At 42.7% G+C, this 15,835-nt stretch overlaps 1 protein-coding gene across 1 annotated transcript in view; it reads left to right on the forward strand.

The window, feature by feature from the left end:
* Positions 1–15,835, forward strand: part of CWC27 (CWC27 spliceosome associated cyclophilin) — a 1,312,165-nt gene that overhangs the window by 631,116 nt on the left and 665,214 nt on the right. The window lies entirely within an intron of this gene.

Genomic DNA, 15,835 nt, shown 5'->3' on the forward strand with positions numbered 1-15,835 from the left:
TTCACTCTCACTGACCCAGTTCTGCATCAATATCTCTTTAGCAGCCCCTAGTACTCCCCAAAGATCCTCTGTCACAGTTCTGCTCGATCTGCTCTCATTGTGTCATGTGGCTTTTTATGCTGAATTTCAGCCCCAGTGTCATTGTTCCCGCTGCATCTATGCCAAATGTCTTACTACCACTGTTATATGATCTATGATGTGGCATTTATAACGCGCCTGTACACAGGTTTTTCTAGGCACGACAAGACAAGGATTGGGAAACAAAGGGAGGACAAAATAATGATCTTACGAGGCATTGTGTCATTCAGATCACGCAAGTCCTGGGAAGAGTGAAGGGGAGAAGTGCAGTGGGGGCGAGGGGATGGCCAGTTAACTTACAAGTGCAGCCAACCGGTGGCTCATAAGTGCAGAGAGAATGTAGGGTTGCAGATACAGACCCTAAAGTGCTGGGGAGCCCAGAGGCAGTGTTTAGGGCAACTGGACATGCAGGAGCCTGGGCTTGAGTTCAGGGGGTGACCAGGTGACCAGTGCGCGAAGCAGTCAGGTGAATCTGCAGAGGAGAGGAAGAGAGAAAGCGAAAGCGAAAAAGACATCACCTTACCCTGCCTATCTGCTCATCTCACTCCCTACTCTCCTCACTCGTTAAGAGCATCCTCAGCTCACCTTCTTGCCAGCACTCCAGACAGCTGTGCTCCCTCACTCTCTGTTTGCTCCCCTTCTCTGGAATGTTCTTCCTCTCCCTCCCTGTACTACTCCGAATCTACCACTATTTAAATCCAACCTCAAAATTCTCCTTTCAGGAGAACCTGTTTCCTAGCACTGTATGCTACTTCACACACTGTTTTCCCCTCTCCCGTGGACAATCCAACAGCACTTTTCCGTCACTCCTCCGTCCTTAGTTGAGCACTTCCTCCACCATCCCAATTGTATGTCATTTTGTGCTGTCCTCGTGCCTGGTTTATGTTTCCACCTTCCCCTAAATCCTCTGGCCTTCAAGTCACATTCTCTAACCCCATCATAAAGGACCATGTCTTCCACTCTTTTATTAATGGTAAATTCTGTATGCGTTTTTGGGCCAAAAATGCATGGCTTTCCCTATGAGTTTTATGAATGAATAAAATTTTTTTTAAAAAATTACGTCCTACTGTTCTGCCTAAGACGTGTTCCTGATGTGTAATGAAGTGTCCCGTTATTGTTCTGTCCATCACTGTCTGTCCGTGTCTCCACGTATGCGCCCCGATGCTTGAGAGCAGTTCGGCACAATACAAATAAAATAAAATAAAGATGGAGAAGCTGTCCCGTTTTGGTTCCAAGACACGCCTGTGTCCCTAGAGGAGTTTCCCCAACTCATACTGTGAAACTGTGCGGCTCAAATGTGTCAGCGATGGCAACCCCCGGGGCAATGACATGGCGATACATACGTGACGTCACGCGGTTTGAGTCACTTGTAATTGCTGGTAAATGAAATCGGAGGGATAATGAGTATATCTATTAGGTGGATGGTGTAATGGCAAGTGAGGTGGAGGGAGGGTGGGTTGGACTAAATGAGATACTGTCTGCTTTTGTCTTACAGGTCTAATAAAGGGGACCTGATTCGTCCATTCCATTGCAGCTAATTAGTCTTGACGCAGTGTCTTAATCCCTGCCCCAGTTCTGCCTCATGTCAATCTCACTGCACAAGTTCTGTGCTTTGAGGCTCTGCCATCCCAGATTCCATCATATATCGTGCTGCTCACAAAATAGACCCATTGCTCCCCTGTGACTAAATATGAGTCAGAAATGTAGTTCAGCATCTTTATTTGCAAGCAACAGGATGAGTTTGGGTCCATCACCTGGAGAGCCTAGCGTCCCCCTAAGACACTGGGAGAACTGTACTATAAAGTGCCAGAAGGGGTAACTCAACTTGTTACAGGGACTTAAAAGTAGGACAAGGAGTACTCCCCTATGATAGCCTCACCTCTGGATATGTCCCCTGAAAAACATAAAACTATCACTAAGGATGCCAGGGTGGAGTAACACAAACTGATGCAAGAGTCTACATAAGGGTTCAACAGTCCTTTCCGGATCCCTTATTCTAACACAGTCCTAGGGATTCAGTGCCTACCTTGCTTCTTGATAGCCTTTCGGAACGTATTTTCCCCCACTTGCATATATGGCACGGATTTGGCATAAATATTCTCATCATCTAGGCTCGGTGTCCATCCTGGGCCATTGCCAATACCTTTTGATAGATTCCAATCTGCACGTATGTTTTTCTCTTGCTTAGAGTTTTTGTTAGGCCTTGATAGTCCCACCCACCATCCAGGGTTCACCTGCCTGGTCCAAGATTTCCTCAGTTGTTCTCTGAGGCTGGTTTCTCACCAACCTCTGTGGTTTACTCCCTACCCGACTCTTAAGCTTCTCCTTTTCTGTATCTTGTCCAACACTGCTATATAGCGTTCAGTATATTTATATATATAGATTGCACCCATGTAGTGTAGGCAGGTAGGGTTGGTTTGTGAACGGAGCATGCGCACGTAGTCATGTGGGCTGGAATGAGCTTATATCAATGTCTGACACCATTTTGGATGTTATACCTGTCCTTCTCTCTCCCCGGGAAATGTTGCTTATATTGCATGCTTGCAACTGGACACGTGTTTTCCCAGCTGCTAGATTAAAGTGAGAAAAAGGTTGGTAATCAAGGGAAGCTGTTCACTGACTACCTACCTTTGGCGTGGGGAAGTGCCAACTTTGTGACTGCCGCATTAGTCGAAGAAAAGTAATTTGGAATATTTTCCTCATCCGGATTATGCATACACATTTCATTGCATTCTGTCTTTGTGCAGAGTGCAACTTTGAATCTGCGGGACTCCCACAGCCTGGACTAGTCTCACCTATACTCTTAAATGTGTTCTTCGGCAGTGCTGCCAAAGAAAGAATTGCATTCGTGTACTCAATGACGGAGTTAAAATGTGTTCATTTTTATGTTGGGTGTTTCAGTCTGGCTAGGGAGTTGGAAAGGCTATCCAGAAGTGTGAATACTAGGATTAGGGGAACCCCCAAGACATTTGCACCGGATTCCCTTTCCATATTTGTCATTGGAGTTGGCCTGCTCCTGTGGATCGGTGTAAGGAGACCCCAAATACCACGTATGGGTCCAGCATGAACTAGCTTGGTGTGGTTCTTCTCCCCACCCCACTGTCACTGCCCAAGGTTAGGCAGGGGACTTTGTCACAGCATTTACATACATAGCTTGACCCCTTTACAGTGGTATTACTTAATTGGGTGAACCTGCAGCTTGTGTTCCAAAAGCGTGAATTGCATTGAGGAGAGAAATGGAGCTTGTGGTCATGGTGGAGTGGAGGAAGTTGGGGTGTGGAAAATGTGTTGCCTACCATGCAGAGGCCTGTACGCGCCCACACACCACACACACCACTCTGTAAAGGAATCAAAACCATCTATGATGCAGCTGTGTATCGTGGCAGGAGCATATAATATGCTCGGATGCTAACATGTTTGTTCAATTAAACTGTTACATTTACCACCCGCTAGTCTCTCCTCAATCGCATAAGTGGAACCTCCGTGAGGTGCACAGTCTCTATGTGCATCAATGCAGAGGTTTGTTTAATAATTCCAAATTCGGGTGTCTGATTCACGGAGCAGTCTTGGGGGCGAGTGCATAGACAATTCTTTCTTTCGTAGGTTAAGGTTATAGTCAGGCAGGACTGGTTGAATCTCGTTTATTATTTGGTAATTATCCAGCGTCTGCCCTTTTCATATGCATGCCTCATGAATGCCCTTCTTAAAACAATGGTTTCCTTTGATTTATTAAGTTTATTCATTATTCAAAATCACAAGACCAAAGTTCAAGTATGCATTGAGAAAAGAGTAGTTGGTTCCTGATAGCAGGCGAGAGTAGCTCCAGATTTGGCTTCATCCTGCAGTGACCTCATTATCAGCTTGTGGGCATTGGCATAAAGCAAATAATGAAACTGAGAAATTCAGAAACAGCCAAAAGCTTAATAGGCCCAGCCGTTATTCTTTGGAAACAAGGTTCCTGTACAGTTCACATTACCTCACAGTGCCATGGGTGAACGAGAAGAGCTTGCTATCTGCTTTAGCAATCAACTTGGTCATCTTTCACCTTCTTTATTCTAGAAGAATAGCTGCTGTCATAAAAAACAGAACACGAAGTTCCTTTAGTATAAGAAAGGAAATGCTCTCTGAATAAACTCTTGTTCTTCCTCTGGTGTTATTTTCCATATCTCTGTCTGACAAGCTTATTCAGTCGAGGCTTATGTAAAACGTAGCGTGAAACTTAAGTATCAGTCTCTAACCCAACGCCGATGGTGGTTGAAAGTGGTGGCATTTGGTGTATTGTTTAGTAAATCTCACACTTAATTTCTGCATTCGTATGTACATAATGCTGATCTGTGATACAGCTTCAAAGCTGACATGCTTGAATGTGTGCCAGTGAGGTATAATCCAATTCATTTTCACATGTGAATGGAACAATAGTGCCTGGCAAATGTCCTAAAAAGCTCATATGCAAAATATAACTCCAAAAATGAGTGGAGTCCAGCTGGGTGCTTTGTGTAATGGTGGACTGTAGGCGATTGATGTGCATTACCTTACACAATGTCTAACCTCATACCGTCTCCAGGCTTGATGGCTGATGATTCACAACAGGGCCAGATTTAAATGTCTTCTCCTGGTTCACAAATCTAGCCATGGTAAGGCACCACTGTATCTATCCTCCTCTATCCTACTCTACCAGCCTGCTTGTAATCTCTGTTCTGCCTCCTCAACTACCCTTGTGACTCGTCGACCTCCCTGTGTTTCCTCTGGCTTCCGCTCTTTCTCTCTTCTTGCTCCACTTGCATGGAATTCTCTTCCGCCGGAAATCCGAGAAACCGTCCACAAGGATTTGTTTAAAACTAAAATATTAGCCTACCACCTCGCCTCTGAGCAACCTTCTTAATCTTACTCTCATCTGCTTAGCAGCTAACATTTTTCCCTTGCCTCTGACCTGCCTCTGTCCCTCACTTCCTTACCTCCACTCTAGCACTTCACCCATCATGGTCACATCCCGAGCACACGTGGCCGTATCGCCTACCTGCACTTAAGTGTCCAATGTTGGTTGTCCATAATCTATGTATGTCCACTTATATATTGTCCCCGGTAATTGTTCCATTTACTCCCTTCCACAACCTGGTCAGAATGTCCCTCAAACTAATCCCATTGTAAGAAGCTTACTGCTTCCTGTCAAATCTGATTTCTTATCTATTGTACGTTCTTTTGTGATCAAAGGAGCATTTTTCATCCTGTATGTAAATTCATTAAATTAAATACATTAAATATGGACACAGATGGTATCAGGCTATCTTCTCAGCCACCAAATTGAAGGTGACCCCTTGCTTGTTAGCTGGATAGAATATGTAAACAGAACGAAATGGAGCGTTCAGAGATATGGGAACAGTCCTCCATGGAAGACAAATGTCACCACATCCATATTCAGCTCAAATGACTGTCTGGCGAACACCTGCCTACTTCCAGGGGATGGATTCTGTAATCCATGAAGTTGTGTCCATTGTTGATGCTCCATGTAGCCCCTTGCAAGATACTTTTTTTATACATCCATGGTCAGTCTAAAAGGGACATTTAATTTCCTTTGTTTATTAAAGCGTGAATATTACAGATCTCGTGTATTGTTTGCTCAGCTAGTCTGTTGAAAAGGAGAATAACCTCATTGCATTCCTTTCTCTTCCTTTGTACCCCGTGAATCCGAGACTCTACCTCACCTCTTTCAGTCCAAGGGGCAGAAGGAAAGGTTAACAGATTGATGTCCATGCCCCTGTTTAAAGAGGATGGCAACATACAAACGATTTATGAAGCATCAGTTTGTGAACATTATTTGTTGTATTTATTTTTAGTGAGGTATAGCCTGCCTTGTAGCCGTCCTACAACATAGTGTTCAACACCAGCAGCTAATTAAGCACAATTGCAAACTAGTATATACCTTCAGCAACCCATTCCTGTTTTGCATGCGATAGAACATACAATAGGCGGTCTGTGACGACAATATTCCATTCTTTTATTGTGAGGTGCACGATTCAAAAGAATGCTTTTCTTTCATATTGAAGGTAAAGCAATGTAATGGACAATTATGCATGCTTTTATTGCCTTCATGTTATTGAACAGCTCCGATTTTTATTGCCACGTTTAGTGAAAGTTGCAAGTTCAACGGCACTATGGGTACAACTGGGCTGCTCCCTTTCATCATTTCTTTTCAATATATATATATTTACCGGGTTAGCAGTAGGGACCCTGTAGTTATGGTTAGGTGTGCTTTTGCATAGGAAGTGCACTTCATGGGCAGCTTATAGCTCTGGTGCCATTCAACGAATCCTCACAAAACTTTGCACAACTAATACAGAACCAACTCTAAATTATTTTGAAAGGTTTGGTGTGGTTTCGTCAAGGGGGAAAAAGTTATAGGGGTTTTCAAAAAGTTTGGAATCTGGATAGACATGAATGGAAACACTTTTTGCTTGTGGCTACAGCCCAAACCACAGGACAGATTTTCACCAAATGTGCGTGAGGAGTAGTGGCATGGTCCCAAAAGCATACTTTTGCAAATGTGGTGTTAAACTGTCCAGTAGATTTTGTTTGAATGCCAAAAATGTGTAGGTCATAAGAAATTAGTGAAACCTCAGTTCGGTCAGCAGATTCACATCCTGATTCGGTGTCCGCGGACAACTCTAAGCCAATCATGGAGCCACGTAGCATTCGCAGTTATCATACGTGGCTGCTGATTGGTCAATTGAGAAACGGGAGGTGCGTCAAAACCGTTGTAACTGATGAAATGTTGGATTTGAGAACTGTGCCGGTAGTCTGCAGACATTGTGGTAAAAACGTATTAAAAAACACAACATTACGATTGTCAAACAAATGAAACAACCTCTGATGATGAGGATGCGATATGTCCAGAAAAAAACAAAAATCTGCTGTTTTTCTTTCTCCGATGTCCGCGGACATCTCAGATGTTGGGGGACATTGCTGTAATGTTGACAAACGTGACAAATGTTCGAGAACATCCATGCATATGTGTGCATTACAGGACCAGTTTTTGGATGGCCTATACCTTTGGAACCGTTCAACAAAACTGCATGGAGTTCTGCACTTGAAATATAGACCCAACGTTGAATGCTGTAGCAAAGTTCAGTGAGATTTTGTTAAGAGGTGGCAGAATTGTAGGAGATTAGCAACATTTTCGAAATCTTGATAGGCTTGAATGGGGAAACCAAACGTGCTCGTGGATACAAGCCGAAGTGCTGGGCGAATTCCAGCAAACATCATCGAGGAGCATTGTCAAGGACCCAAAAGAGTTTTCTTTTTCCAAAAGTGTAAAAATGTGGTACAAAAAAATGGTGATATAACTTTGGTGCCTTTGGCCATGGCCAGTAGCCAGATTGTCGCCATGCCCCAGACAATCTGACCACAGCCACCAGGGACCGACTTTGGGGGTTAAAGTGGGCATGGCCACCATGGACCAGCTATGTGGTTAACGTGGGCAGCGGGCCTGGCTCCAAGCAAGGACAGGTACACCAAATTAGTGATATGACTTTGGTACCTGCACAGTCAGCCTGGCCCTCGGCAAGGACCAATATCTACTCCCATTTGCTTAGTGGGGTCTGCAACATGGCCAAAGCCCATGCCCAATGGATTGTGGGCACTGGCTATGGCTGCAAGCCATGGACACTGGCCATTTGTCACATTATAGAGGTATAGTGGACACTAGACAAGGATGCAGGTTAGGTGCGGTGGATAATGAGGGTGGTTTGGTGGTGGTCATGGAGACATGCCCTAGGCAATTCAACGATGATGTGCATCCCCAGCATGCGATGCTGAAAATTACACACATTAGTATGCACTTCAAAAAATGTGTTTGTTAAAGCGTATATGTCCTGCATTAGTAATAACTTGTATACAGTGCTGGAACATCATAATCAATTTTCTGTTATAAAACCATTTAAATTCATTGAAAATACTTTGTTAAAAGCAATGTATGGTTATGTTGCCCTAATTTAACCTATGAATGTTAGTGAACAAGCAATGTTAGAGGGACGTTATGGTTAAGTTGCTCCAATGAAAACCTATGAAATTCAGTGAAAAAACATTGTTAAAGGAATGTTATGGTTACAGTGCAAAATCTGAAAACCAAAGACATTTGTCAGTTTATGGTAAGCTATGCTACCATAACTCGTGCAATTGCGATGCACTGCAACGGCTAACACCCACCAGATCAAAGTTGACATCCAAATGGCTCTGATAACATCACTCCTCTGTAACAATCCTGGTGGGAAGTCCCTACAAGGGGTTCTGTTTAGAGTATTGCTAGCAACATATTAGGGGCGATCGCTAGGCCTCTCATGAACTACTCCATGTACTTACTTAGAGTTCTACTTATGTTTTATTGTTAATACACTAATCCAATAATACATAAACATAGGCATGGATGTAGCATGGACAATAGAAGTAGAGTATTCTTAATCTGATATTTTTGGCCAGCAGAATCATAACTCTAAGCCTATGAGAATCTTGACTAATGTCAAACTTGGAATCAACAGCTAAAAAGACGCCGTTGACAATACAAGAATTACTGCACACGTGTGTGTATACAAAGTAGATTTAGAGCATAAATGCATACAAAACTGAGGCACATAGAGGGAAGCCCTAGTAAGGAGAAAACACATACTATGAGCAGAAAATAAAACTAAGATTAGAGCCATCATCATACATATAAATAGTTGTATCTGTCAGGGGCCTGCTTATTGTTTCATGTATGTGCACATTGAACTCAGGCCACACCCTAAGGAAAGTAACTTAAGAACATAGCACAAGGTTAAGGTCTACATATACATGTTTTAAATACAGTATGAGCTGATCAAGTTCTCTGCTTAAAACTCTTTCTGTACCTTATGGCGAACCAGAAACAAGATTCAGACCAGAGGACGTGGTTCAACTTGTGGTTTATGCAAGATGAACGGAAAATGCCTCACTAGCCCTACTGCTAAAAAGGGGATTCCCTTCCTAAGAAAACTAAAGCTAAGGTGCATGTCTGAATGTCCAAATAAGAAAACAGGCCACCGTCGTTAACCTGCCCTACTATCTGGCCCTGTAAGTGATTTCAATCCGGCACTTCACCTAAGTCAATGCCTAGCGTGAGATGCACAACTGAAACCCTTAATTATTTATTTGTGTCTGGAAGTTCTTTTATTCTGAACGATGTACCACTTACATCACGCCCTTCTCTTTTACCCCAACCCCCCCCACGCTCCCCGGTCACACTGAACCAGGAATCAGGCTGGTTTGCAAAGTTAAAAATATTTATTTATGGATTTCACAATATATATCACACTATTTTAATGGGTATACAATAATCACCAATGGGGTGATGTCACACTAAACAATCTCTTTAATCACTAGGAGTAATGATGGGAAAAATAATGCAGCACAGAAATAATACTTTTGTGGGTTTGTTAAAATCAAAGCAAGGTGATTACTATTTCCCCTGCACACCCCTCAATCCCCCAATGTGCAATATAAAGAGATAGAAAGAGAGAGAACAGGTTTCAGGAATGCAGAACTCAAGAAAATATATCCATCCCAATTTCCCCCCAGCAAATAATAGAGAAAAACAGGAAAGATGGCAAACTTGTCAAATTGGTGTTAAAGTTGGCTTTGAATGAATAGGTAAAACACTGAAAATGGTTTAATTCACTGAAATTGTTGAAATACTAATGGGAGCCGCTTTGTATGGTTGTATACAAACACAAGCAATGATATGAGAGGAAGAAGCAATGAGAAACTTAAATTTGAGGTCGGGTGCAATGAAAAGCTATTTACACGTTATAGATTTTAGCCAAATGAAAAATTCGAAGCAAACTTTCCTGCGTGCGGTAAACGAGGTCGCGGGAAACCTATAAGGAGTTGAGATGCGGTTTTGGGTTTTTAGAAAGCCTCGGATGCTAGCTTGAAGTAGACTTTTAAATCTCATTTCTAGCATAAAATATGAAGAAGTTATGGACGTTTTTGTGGAGGTCGTTTTTTTTTCAGATAGAGGCAAATTGTAAAACAAGGATGCACTTTTAAAAGTACAAACAATGTTTCTTTACATTAGGGATGGACTATGAAGAAACAAACTACACAACAGCACAACCACCAGACCAGGACATCTCCAATCAGGTTTTTGCCCGCCGAGAGGCTTGCCTTCTTCAGATGAAATATATCAGCGCAAAGATGATTTTAACAATATTATTACAGAAGGTCTATAGGATAGGAGAGAGAGTTCAGGCAAGACAAAAAGGATTTCTAGCAATATAGTTCTAGATATAAGATTTGATTTGATTTTATTTGGATAGGGATGACTATGGACAGTACATAGGCTAGTGGCACTCCTATGCTATGGATACTCACTACCAATGTTTTGAATGGAACCGTCAGGGATCCTGGTTCCGGTCACGGATACTTTCTGGGACAGACTGCTGGGCACACCGGACTGGTCTGGTTCAGCGATCAGCAAGGCGCTCTGGACACCGCATGGCAGGACTGGACAGCTAGGCGCTCTGGTCTACACTGCACTGCACAACTGGACTGGATCTGCAATGGCTCTCTGGTCTGTACATCATGGCACCAGATTGAGGTTTAATCTGCCCTTCTGGTTGTGAAGATAATTCTTTGGCAGGCAAGCAGTTACAGCACAGCCTGGCTGCTTCTTTAGTTTCCCCTTTAAGTTGAGGGGTGGGTTCTGGAAGTTAGGCCCAGCTGAAAGTGGGTCAGCTATGCTCTGAACCTTTCTGCTTGCAAAGTTTTTGGAGTCTGGAACAAGGAGTATGGATGGATCTCCTTCAGAGTGCTTTGCCAAATTCAGGATGGTGGGTGGATCAGTGTGTCTTTCTGGGTCCTCAACTGTCTCTATTTATGTGTTTGATAAAGGGGTGGGTATGCTGAATTATCCTAGGCGCACCCCCTCGGTAGTCTATTGGCTAAAGTCTGCTCTCTCCCTTGATTGGAGGGGAAACAGAGTGTCATCATGATGATGTGGTTTATGAGGCAAAACATCTTCCCTTTTGCCTTTTGCACATAAAATCTATTTTTGATATAATACATCTTTACATGTGTACAATCTTGATACCAATAACATACATAGTTCGCATATTTTGTGGAGCAAACCCTCTTCCAATCCTCGTTGCGGTGGGATCTTGGGTCTGGATTTGACAAATGTTCACACTTTTTGTCCGTGACACAATATCTGATTTGTCCACAATTTTGTACATATGTGCGCATGATATCTGGACATAATCGTATGAAGTTTCATGCTTCTGACATAAATACAATTGCTACAAAACCATAATTTTCACTGTGCCTTCCCTGAACATCGCACAGATTTCTGGCACCTCTTAAAAAAGTGCACAAAAAAATCACATTATCACTGCTACTAATTCTATAATTTTTACAAATTCGCACAGTCCTTTATAAGTCTTTTTAGAAGTATGCTTTCTGTGCATTGTGAATCAACAAAAATTTCTGTCTCCGCCTCCATCTCCATCTTGCAGCTCACGAACAATCCCTGCCTTCTTCCTCTGGCAGAGGCCACTGTTGACACTTTACAATCTGCATATCCTTTCAGCCAAGGAAGGTTCATTGTCTCTCCCAGGAGCAGCCCCAGTGCCCCTTCCCCCTTAATCAACGCCTGCATGTGAGTTCCTGGTCCAGAGAGCAGAATGGAGCTGCCTTGCCCAGTGGGGGAAGTTGCTTTGTAGTTTGGCTTGCATCAGGCTTACTTTAAACGTAACTTTGTTAAATTTTTCTTTGTTGAAAATAAACTTGCAATTTTAAAACAGGCAACTAGTACTCTAATTCCAGTCTCTACATCATCGAGATGTAAGCGGATTCACTTCAACACTACAGCTAAGTCAATGCCTAGTCTGGGATGCTGAGGGAAACCCTTATTGATATATTTTTAGGTCCAGTTCGTTTACTCTGGATGACAACCCTTATATAACACCCCACTCTTAGAATCCTCCTGACCCCACCGAGCCAAGAAGTAGGTTTGTTTTGCAAATTAAAAGGTTTATTTGACAATTAAACAATATATATATATATATATATATATAACACTTTTATAATAAATTAATGTTTGGTAGCACACTTGTGAAGATGATAGTGATCAACAATGGATAATGTTACAGTGGTACACACTTTTTGATGGCTTAGAAGTGATATAGAGAGGATAAAGTAGCGGAGAATGCTTTTATGGCTTCAAGGACAATGCAATGCTGAATGAAAATGCAGTACAGAAAATAAACTTGATATGACTTCAACAAAAGACAATGTAATCACTTTTCTTTGACAATTCACCACCCCCTCTATGCAAGGTAAAGAGATGGGAGGAAAGCACACAGTTCTCAGGAATGCAATCAAATAGGATTCAGTTCCACCCCTAGCAAGCTTAGAGGAAAACGGGTAGGAGTTTTAAACACAGGCAATATCCTTTTAAATGTGGTGGCAATGAAGTGAAAAATATACTCAAATTGCTTTTAATTCCCTATAGGAGGTTCAGGGTGAGTGAGAGATACTTAAATTAATTCAGGATCACTTTAGAAAAGCTCTATGAATGATTGTCAGGTTGCACACGAATTTCAGCAAGGAAAGCAAGGACAAGTATTTTTACACGTGGCTGAAATTAAGCAAAATGTCAAATTGCGGCAAATTTAGTCGCGTGCGTCAAGCGCAATTACGGAGGCACTATAAGGAGTAGGAAGTCGGTTCTAGGCTCGGTGGAAACTTAGAATCTTAGCTTTAAGATGACAGTTAAAACTCGCTCCTAGCACAAACGGTTCCGGAGATGAGGACGATTTCATGAAGGCCGTTTTTCGGATTTGAAGTTTTAAAGCTCAGAATGACAGATGACAGTTTTCAGTTTTAAAAATGACAGAATGACACGATTTTAGGGGGCAGTTCTAATAGGCTAAAATAGTTTGGATTAGATTATTTTAAACTAAGAGATTGGGTTTTTCACAGTCCTGACTGGATACACACACTATAAACTTAGACAGGAATGTGGCTTTGTCACCGATCGGGTCAAGATTGGCTGCGGTTCTCTGGTAGTGGTTCCGCGCACAGCGACCTGGGTCAGCTCTCAGCACTGCACAGCGATCTGGTCTGGGTCTGATCTCTCTGGATAATTCTGGGTCTCTGGTTCTGGCAAAAGTTCTTGGCAAAAATTCAAACAGCTCGCCCGGCTGTTGAATAGTTTGGTTGGTTTTGAGGCCTGCTGAAGAGGATTCAGCTTGTGGATTCAGGCCGCTCTACTACAAATTCTGGAGTTAATTTCTGGTCTCTGGAGATTGATGGATTTGAAGTCCGGATCTCTGGATGTGAAGTCTGAGTCTCCTGGCAAAGCGAAGTGGAAAGTGAATGTCTCTACCTGGGTTTCAATGTTCCTTTTATGTGTTTTGAAGATGGGTGTGTGCCTGGGGCTAGCTAAGCCTGCCCCTCTCACTTATCATTGGCCAGTTCCTCCTCTCTTCCTTGATTGGGGGAAAGAAATGGAGTGTCAGAGTGATGCTGTAGGTTTTATGGTCAGAGGAACCTCCCCTTGTCAAATTGCACACAAATCTATTTCTGACCCAAATCAATGTACCATTTTTCTGATATATTATAGGTCCAGTTAACCTATTTTCTGTAGCACCAAACCATCCGATCCCTGTCTTTGTACAATGTTGTGTCCACTTATGACAGAATTCTCCCCTTTTCATCCAGATAACGACCTCTAAACCTTTCCAGATTTTACACAAATGTGCACGAGGGATATGGGTTTCAGATGATAAAGTGTCAGATTTTTAACATGATTACATTTGGAGTAACAACCTTTTTTCCGCTACTATCCCCAAGAACATCCCGCAGGGTCCTAACACCTCTTAGAATGTGCACAGAAAAATCACAAAAATAATGATCATATTTATATAATTTTGACAAGTCCGCACTGTGAATTATCCATCTTTTTAAAATCATGCTCTGGCCCCAAAGGAGTGTGGTTTTCCAAAGCAAATGGTGGAATTACTGGTTTATCCACTTCCCCCAACTCGGCTTGCTCACACAGTGGCACTTCTCCCAAGAGGAAGCCATTTACGACCCCCCCCCCCAATATAACATTTGCCTGAGTCAAGGAAGTTGCATTGTTCTGTCCCTTCCAGTCCCCAGCTACTCCACCCCCAATTCAATCAGAGAGGTGTCATCTCCTTTTGGTGGGGGCAGCAGGATGCAGCCAGGCCTGGGAAGAGTTGTTGAGCCAGTTCAACTCCTGTCGGGGGTAGTTGTCAGGCAGAATTCAATCTCTTTAAGCCAGGCCTCAGCTAAATGTCACTTTAGGTTCCCAGTTTTCTACAGTCAAATCAAACTGACAATTTTTACACATGCAGCTAGAACACTGATTGTAAGTTCCAAAATCTGACATTTCAACAGTTACAAACTATGTGACACTCAACAGTAGGTCACTCATTTATTTTAAACATTTAGATCTTAGTGGTTTTAAGTCCAATTTCACTCCAGCTGCTGACATCCACAGCTCAGCCAGTTTCCTTATGAACCTTATTTTAGGCTCTTCCTCTTTCCGGATTTTGTATGTACTTCATTCTGCCAAATTTCTGCTGGTGCTCAGTGAGATTTTGGGATATCTTGCAATGTTTGAAATGGGCATTTTGAGCTTGCATTCAGAGAAACAGAGGTGATTTCAAGGCGCTTTTGACCTGACAGAAGCTGCTATTTTTCCTTTGGCACCACCTTTCACCCCTGGCGCTTCCGGTCCATCGCGCTTGCACTGGTGGTTGGCAGGTTAGGCGGCCATTCTGGTGTGCGCCAACTGTGCAGTTCTCCTGGATTCTGGGATGGAATGATAGGCGGCGACAGCTCATCCCCACATCTACCCAGTCTATTGATTTCGTTTTGTTCTGGAATAGAATGGTGGGCGGCGACAGCTCATCCCCACATCTATCCAGTCCAATAATTCGACCTGGGTCAAAACCCTTGACGGAGATTAAATAGTTGCACCCTATATTACGTTTGATAACAGGTCACTTAATTTATAGACATTTGATTTCAATTGCACAAGTTTAATCTTCTAATGCAACTAATGACAGCTGTCATACACGGGGCCGCTGGTACTGCGCCCCTATTTTGACAGATTTTCACAGGCAAGCACACTTTTTACTGTGGATATTTTCATGACAGATTCCGCTTTTCCTGACGTTGTGTGTTCATATTGATTCCTTAAATGAAGTGGCGGGTAACATCCAACAAATATATAGGATATTTTGTGGTGTTTTGGACCATTATTTTGTATTTTCAGCAACCAAGAAAAAGGGATTCAAAAGCATTTTCTGGGTTTCTTACAATAAAGCACTGCCTTTCATGCAGTTTCCATTTTTCCTTGGTAGGCAGCCCAGTGGCATGTTTCAGCAGTGTGGTCTCCTTCCACCACTGACAACAGGCAGCCATCTTTTTGTGCTTAGTGGAGCATGGGGTTTTCGCGACCATTTTTCTGAATCTGGTGCCACCAGCACCCAGTAATGCCACAGGGCAGAGCCTAGTGGGTTAAAACATCCCACAGCCCTACCACTATAAGAAAACAAAATCCCTAAGTTATATGGAGAAGAAGGGTGAATTAAACAGAGAGCCTATAATAAGCAATGGATGAGAGCACAAAGATGAATAAAAACTCTGCAAATTGGAGACTCCTTTTTAGGCTTGCGAAAAGCACACGATGCAAAGACATTTTGGTAGATTTACAGAA

The sequence above is a fragment of the Ambystoma mexicanum genome, chromosome 6p (assembly GCF_040938575.1).
Source record: "Ambystoma mexicanum isolate Mex_15411 chromosome 6p, UKY_AmexF1_1, whole genome shotgun sequence".
In the NCBI taxonomy this organism is placed as follows: Eukaryota; Metazoa; Chordata; class Amphibia; order Caudata; family Ambystomatidae; genus Ambystoma; species Ambystoma mexicanum.